An 8358-nucleotide genomic window follows, 5' to 3' on the forward strand; every position below is an offset into this window, starting at 1 on the left:
GAAAAACACCAATACAGTATACTAACACATATATATGGAATTTAGAAAGATGGCAATGACGACCCTGTATGCAAAACAGGAAAAAAGACACAGCTGTGTATAACAGACTTTTGGACTCAGAGGGAGAGGGAGAGGGTGGGGTGATTTGGGAGAATGGCATTCTATCATGTATACTATCATGTAAGAATTGAATCGCCAGTTTATGTCTGACACAGGATACAGCATGCTTGAGGCTGGTGCATGGGGATGACCCAGAGAGATGTTATGGGGAGGGAGGTGGGAGGGGGGTTCATGTTTGGGAACACATGTAAGAATTAAAGATTTTAAAATTAAAAAAAATAATAAATAAATAAATAAAAGAAATTTTAAAAAAAATAAAAAAGTAAAAAAAAAAAACAGAAAAAAAATAAATAAATAAATTGAAAGGGAAAAAAAAAAAAAAAGAATTACCAAGTGTGATTATTTTCAAAAGGGAATAAAAATAATTATTTGCATAATCTCCATCCTCAACCTCCAGACTGTCTGCCTTCCACAGAGACCTGTCAGGACTGCTGCTGGCACAGAACACATCTGCAGTCACGTGATGCCTTCTTGACCGACCTTTATTTGAAGGATATTCTAGGCATGGGAAAGGAAAGCTGAATATATTCAGAAACTGGGTTTCCATGTACTCATTTACTGCAGTAGGCATGCCTGCTCATCTTTACCTGTAGGCCGGAACTAATACACCTCAACAAATTATGGTCTGAGCAGATTGACTGTAGAGTCCTTTAGTTAACCAGCAATTAATTCTGCAAGGGACACAACACAAGAGAGTTACCAAAGCAATTTCTCTCTCCCTATCTTAATTTGGAAGAATCAAGTAAGCTATATATCTAACTTCTTCAGCCCTGCCCATTCCCCATTCCCACTGAAATTTATATATTCCTTCTGAAAAATATACCCCACCCATTTACTCAAAATAATTATGAACTGAAAGGAACTCTAAGCAGGAATACTGGCTGCACTGTTTACCAGCTCTATGACCTTTGTGCGTGCTCAGTCACTTCAGTTGTCTGACTCTGCAACCCCAGGGACTGTAACCTGACAGGCTCCTCTGCAACTTGGGATTTTCCAGGCAAGAATACTGGAGTGGGTTCCCGTGCCCTTCTCCAGGGGATCTTCCTGACCCAGAGATCAAACCCAAGTCTCCCACGTTGCAGGCAGATTATTTACCACCAAGCCACCAGGGAAGCCCAGCTCTGATTTAGGAAGATCCTTTCTCTTCTCTGGATCCATACGAGTATCTCCACCTATAAAGCTCATGATGGTTGGTCTCGGGCTTCATTTCCTAGCAAGTAGTGGTAGAATCCCTAGCTGTTCCAAACTGTGTTCCAGGGCACTCCAGTCAATATATGTTATGATTATATTTGTTTCAAATTATATTTTTAAGTGATAAAAATTCTTTTAAATTTCTCATTAAAATGGAAATATTTGAGCTCCTCCAATAGCACAGCAAGTGACTATGTGCTGTGGTTCGTGAAAGTCAGATTATTAGGGAACAGTTCATTGCTCCTATACAGAGAAACTCTGAATAATTTTGAATGTTATTCAGTATTGTTTTTGTTTTTAATTGTGGAAGGGATGTTAACATTTATACAAGCTGTTGACATTTATATAGTTAAGATATGGAGCTTCCCTTATTGTAAGGATCTCTCAGGTTGCCTTTTTAGTAACTACTCCTAATTCTCTCTCATTCACCAACACCCATCTCCCCACCCCCCACCCTGCTTCCGCCTCGCCCTTTAGCTCCTGGCAACCATTAATCTGTCCTTCATTTGGAGAAAGTTCTGTAAATGAAATCATACAATATGTAACCATTTGGAATTCACTTTTTTCACTCAGAATATTCCTCTAAAGATTCATCCAGAGTGTTAGTGTATCAATAATCCTTTCCTTTTTATTGCTGAGTAGTATTCCACACTATGGATATACAGTGTTTGTTTAACCATTTGCCTATCAAAGGATATCCAGCTTGTTTCCAGTTTTAGGCCATTACAAACAAAGGTGCTATGAAACTTTGTATTCAGATATTTGAGTCAGCATAAGTTTTCATGGCTCCCATATAAATGTTCAGAAGTGCATATGCTGGGTTGAATGATAGCTGTATATTTAAGTTGTTAAGCTATCAGACTATTTTCCAGAGTGGCTATATTATTCTACATCTCTCCCAACCATGCATGAAGGATCCAGTTTTCTACATTTTTGCCAGTGTTTGGTGTTGTTACTGTTTTTTGGTTTTGTTGTGTGTGTGTTTTTTTTTTTTTGTCCTTCTGATAGATGTGTAATTATATCTCATTGTGGGTATAATTTGCATTTCCTTAATGGTTTATTGATGTTGAACATCTTTTCATGCATTTTATCATTTGTATAGGCTCTTTTCACTCAAAAAATAAAAAGGTAGCTGTATGAGTGATCAGTAATGGGTATGTTAACTAGCCTATGGCATCATTTTATAGTATATACATTCATCAAATCATCACACTGTACACTTTAAATTTATACAGTTTTGTCAATTATACATCAATAAAACAAACAAAAATTACCAGCACACCACTAACTTTATTTAACCTGCTAATTTCTCACTTCTTTGATTTCCTTTGTACTCTTAAGTTAGTACCATGCAGCTTAAAAATAGTTTGATTTCTGCTTTCTCTTTCCTAATTTTGAGAGCAGAAAGCATGATTTTTACTACTTGCACTTTCCCATTACATTTTTCTACAGAGCTAGTCAGAAAGTAGGTGTGCCTAACAAATATACCTAAATCAATGAATAGATTGTTGAAGCTTTGAGGGAGTCCTCAGCAATTGTAAGTGATGGAAGAAACTTAGATTTGAGAACCATTGTTGTTTTACCATCAGTATTTATCTTTACTTTTAGTATTTCAGGCTTAAAGATCACTGGAAGGAAAATATTCATCCAGGCTCTGAAGAAGTGTTCCGGAGCTTGGGCATAAGCTGTTCTCTATTCTTCACAAACACATCTTGGGCCTGAGGCTGCACTATTTAATTTTTATTTATTTATTTTTTAGTAATCTCTATTTACTCTAGCAGTTCATTCAGACAGCTAGACAGTTGATTCCTTCACCTACTGTGTTTTGTTCAGAAGACCTTGTACCTTGTACCTCTTCAATATTTTTTCTTGAGTGAATTCATTTCTTATCCAGGAACTGGCTATATACAACGTGTTTAAATTCTTACAGTCTCATTTTCCTCCATAGGACTCTTTTAGTTTACTTTGAAAGTATTAGTCACTCAGTCGTGTCTGACTCTTTGCAACCCCATAGACTATAGCCTACCCTGGCTCCCCTGACCATGGAATTCTCCAGGCAAGAATACTGGAGTGGGTGGCCGTTCCCTTCTCCTGGGGATCTTTCTGACCCAGGATTTGAACCTGAATTTCCTGCATTGTAGGCAGATTCTTTGGAGAAGGCGATGGCATCCCACTCCGGTACTCTTGCCTGGAAAATCCCATGGACAGAGGAGCCTGGTAGGCTGCAGTCCAAGAGGTCGAGAAGAGTCAGACACGACTGAGCAACTTCACTTTCACGCACTGGAGAAGGAAATGGCAACCCACTCTAGTGTTCTTGCCTGGAGAATCCCAGAGACAGAGGAGCCTGGTGGGCTGCCGTCTATGGGGTCGCAGAGTCGGACACGACTGAAGCGACTTAGCAGCAGCAGCAGCAGGCAGATGCTTAATCATTTGAGCCACCAGGGAAAGCCCCTATTTTAGTTTACTTTTACTTTATTTTTCTGTTTCAGTCTTGAAGACTTGATTGGATTTAGATCCGACTCTATTTCCTTCCTGCTCCCTTGGACTCTATTTAAGACACATTAAAAAAATACGGAGAGAAAGGTAAGAAACCACCATAAATATGTCAAACTGATTCTTTTCCTTAATCAATAGTAAGCTCATTTTCATTTAATGAATAACAGATATGTTTGTTCTGGTTTTTGTAGTTTTTGAAATGATCTTTTCCTATGAATCTGTTTCTGTTTTTTATGTTGTTCAGATATTTAGGAAGACGACTTTAGTTTTTGTTTCATGATTATATTTATAATATTATTATGTGTCTCTCTTGGTTTCCAATTTTCCTAGACAATTTTACTGTCAGTTTTCTACTAGGAAAAATTGATAAAATTATGAGGTTTGTTTTTTGTCTCCTCTGCTCTGCATTTCCTCTCCTATTCAATTTTAGCACACACACACACACACACAAAATTACTTTTCTCAGTGTTCACCTTCACATGTTAAATATTTTTATACTCTGACATTTGGTATGTCAGATTTGCTTTTTATCATTTAACTCCCAGCTACACCAGAGGAAGCAATCTCTGCTACTTACCTTCTTTTCCTTTCTGTCCCAAATTTATGTTCCAAATAATTGTCTCCTATCTGTGTTGTCAGGGCATATAATATCAACACTCCATTCTGTCATCCTAATTCTTACATTTCTTTTTCTACAGTAAATATATTTTTTCAATATTCCCTGCCATCAAGGATGGGAAATTTTTCCTTACTCCTCTTGGTTATTTTGGCTGGTCTAATAATTAAATGGACATGAGGCAGATTAACAGGGGAAAGAAATAATTTTGTATGTACAGGAGTTCATACAAATATAGACTCAAATAAGTGACCAAAGCAGGCAGCTTTTACACCTTTTGGACAAAGAAACAATAAATTTGTGAAGAATTGAAAAGAGAAAGAAGTTTGGACTTGAGGTAGTAAATTGGTTAAGAAGTAACACATTTTGTTTATACAGCCTTCTTGGCCCTGAACTTCGTATCTCTGGAGATTAGGATGTCTCTTTGCCTTCTGGTTCAGAGAAGGTTCCTTTCACAGGGGAGATTTATTTCCTACTTTCAAAGGAGCAAAAGAGAGTCAGAAGGTCCTCCTCACACCAGCTGTTTCTTAAGTAACTTTAATTCAAAATAATCAATATGTCAAAGTGGCATATTTGGGGGCATCCTGCCCTGACCTCCATTACTGCTAATCCATATGCTATGTTTACCCCTGTCATTTATTGTTTGGCAGATTTAATCCTTTAGACACTTCTTTTTTTTCTCTATAGGTTATTATCAGATCTCATCTGAATTTATGCTGGTTCTTATATGTGTCAGGAATTTCTGATGTTCAGCCGTGATTATATGCCGTGATACATATGCCAAGCATATATAATTTGCACATAGAAACTGCTATTAAAATACTGAATGAAGAAATAGATATATGAATAATAAAATCAAGTTCAAATGATAAAAATTATTCACAATCCATACTGGATAATCTAGACCTAACTGCTCACAAACTATCTGCTTATATTTTTGCATCAGTTTAAAAAAATCATGGCAATTTCCCTTCCAAAGCTTCCTGATGCCTTTTTCATTCTCTGTCTTGTTCAGACTTTACTAAAAGTAGTTCTTTGATCAGAACTGGCTGTTCTTCAGTCTACAGGAAATAACTTGCTTCAGCTTAGATACCTGTCATTTTAATAGTCACCATTTACCTGATTTGTGAACATAGGTTCAGCAGTAAAGAATCTGCCTGTCAATGCAGGAGATGTGGGTTCAAGTGCTGGGTTGTGAAGATCCCCTGGAGAGAGAAATGGTAACCCACTCCAGTACTCTTGCCTAGGAAATCCCATGGACAGAGGAGCCTGCCAGGCTACAGTCCATGGGGTTGCAAAGGGTCGGACACCACTTAGCAACTAAACAACAACAAAACTGTGAACATACTATTCTTTCCTGCTTCTACTTCTTTCTCTTTAATAAACTGTTAAACTGTTAAAAAATTCCATAGTTTTAGTACTTGTTCAATCATTCCTTCATTTATGCCATCTCAGTTAATTTGAGGCTTTAGCTTTTAACATTATTAGCACCAGTCTTTATATTTATCCATATTATAGGGGCCTTTGTCATCTTTTATACAGGTCCTTTTAATATCTGAGCTCATTAAAGAGATTGCTATGAAGCCCAGGAATTTCTTGCAATGCCTCACCCTTTCCTTTCTCAGTCAAATTTGTTTGCCTGGTTAGAATTTTCTATCCTATGGTCTTCCCTCCTTCTTGTGGACAACTGAATCACTGTCATCTGGAAACTTTATGAATTCTAATTCCTCTTATTTCCTTTCTGAAAAATACAATTTTTGTTTTCCTTAATGTAAATCTGTGATAACACAATTTATATATGATGTATTTTATATGTAAAGATTAAAAATCAAGTAACAGTGTTAATAGTAGATGTTATACAATATATAAAAATGTGAGTCGTGTTTATTTTACCAATTATATTTGAGTACATTGATTCCATAGTAACAGCATGTTTTCTTTGACAATTTCAAAGCTTAATGAGGAAAAATCTTAGATGAAAAATACCTTCTTAGCTAGGACTGAAGAATAAGGATCTTAAGTTTATTTTTTAAATGAATATCTACTGTTAAATTTCTACATTGCTGTGTACTCACTGAAGAGGTTATAATAGTTATGTTCTCTGAATTCTTTTTTATTACCAATCCATTTTTATGCAAAATAAATCCTCCATAAATATGTTCAAAAATATTCTGAATGGCTTTTCTGTTTGTTTTCTTCTTTTTAACCCTACCTGGCTTTAGCCTGAGGGCCAAAAAGGTAATTGTAGTCAAAATAGAAGTTTAAAATCAATTCAGAACTGGTTTGTAACTCCCTGATACCAAGGGCTTTGCAAATCTATAACTCATTCAGCTCTTGGAAGCTGAGTTAATTATGGCAAATCACACTAATTAAATTATTTACAAGGTCTTTATTAAAAACAAATCTATTATGTTTAGCAATGCATTGTGGATTTGCCTTGAGACTCCCAGCTGTCTTTCCCAACAAACTTTGTAGTTAGACATTTAGTTTAAGTGAGAACCTTAAGCATATGGTGAAGCTGCAGGTTTCTCTGGCTGCTGTTTAGGTCCCCAGGCCCGCAATTCAATTCAGATTTATTGAACACCCGTGTTGTTCAAATCCCATGTGTTATATTTTCTGTCCTCAGAGTTTCCAAATAACAGCTGATGTAAGAAATGTACATAAACGACTACAATTCAAGGCAAACAAAAAATACATCATCGGAAAATAAAAAAGAAAAACAGATGTGCTCTGACAGGGCTAGAACTTCATAGAGATGAAGAGCGAAGATTTAGGCTGGGTCTTAAACGAGCAGAACCTCTGCTCTGCAGGCAGAAATAGGGAGTGGCACTGAGGGCCTTTGAGACAGGTCACAGAGTGAGTAGGACCCAGAGGGAAGAATGTGCAGAGCCTGATCAGAGAGCAAGCAAGTTGAGCTAGGGGAGCCAGGGAAGACTTCAGGGGCATGGCAAACCCTCGGGTCTCCACTGCAGTGCTTGGTAAGAATGTGGTTTCACTATTTGGTTGAGTTGCTTGAATTACTGAACAAAGCAACTACAGTATAATCAAACTTGCTGGGATCCAACTTGCTGGGTACAGGGATAGCTCTGAGCTTGCCTCTGCTTTGGGCCAGTTGAGCAGGGGCTACTCTGTAGTGCAGTCACTGAGTGACATCTCTTGCTCCAGTATGGGAATGGAGAGGGCAGTCATTCCACATGAGAGCTTGGGTGCACACACTCACACACACCCTCAGTCACACTCCTGGGAGGCCTCTAGCACGTGGGCCAGCCTGACTATGTTAAAACTGTAGCTCTGCCCCTAGTAGCCATGCAAACCTGGGGAATTTACTTAGCCCCCTAAGTTTTGCTTCCTCCTTGAAAGTCTTCCTTCCTCCTACATTGCAGGAATGTTGTGAGGATTTGTTATTTAGTCACTAAGACGTGACCGGCTTTTTATGAGCCCATAGACTGTAGCTCATCAGGCTCCTCTGTCCATGGGATTTCCCAGGCAAGAATACTGGAGTGGGTTGCCATTTCCTTCTCCAGGGGATCTTCCGGACCCAGGGATCGAACTGGGGTCTCTTGCATGCAGGCATATTTTTTACCATTTGAGCCAAAACGCAGAATTGGAAAGCAAATCCCTAAGTAGCCTTCGTGTGTGACTCTCCTCCCACTAGGTGGCGCTGTCTTCCACGCAGTTTCCGCTTCCGCTTGCTTTGTTGAAACTGACCTCCGTTTAGAAAATGGCTTTATTTACCAATCATTCAATCAATAGCGACTTGGTATCTGTGACCCACAGGCTTCCTTCAACTCCTTGGAGGTGTTATGTCTCAAAGTGTATACTTAAACACCGCTTCAAGGAAAGAGTCTCACTAGATAGTGGAAAGCTGAGGGAAGGCTATCAATTGTTGTGAAAAAAAGCTCCATTAATTTCCTAACTCTTTGGATTCAAAACCA

The sequence above is a fragment of the Budorcas taxicolor genome, chromosome 4, assembly GCF_023091745.1.
Source record: "Budorcas taxicolor isolate Tak-1 chromosome 4, Takin1.1, whole genome shotgun sequence".
Lineage (NCBI taxonomy): Eukaryota > Metazoa > Chordata > Mammalia > Artiodactyla > Bovidae > Budorcas > Budorcas taxicolor.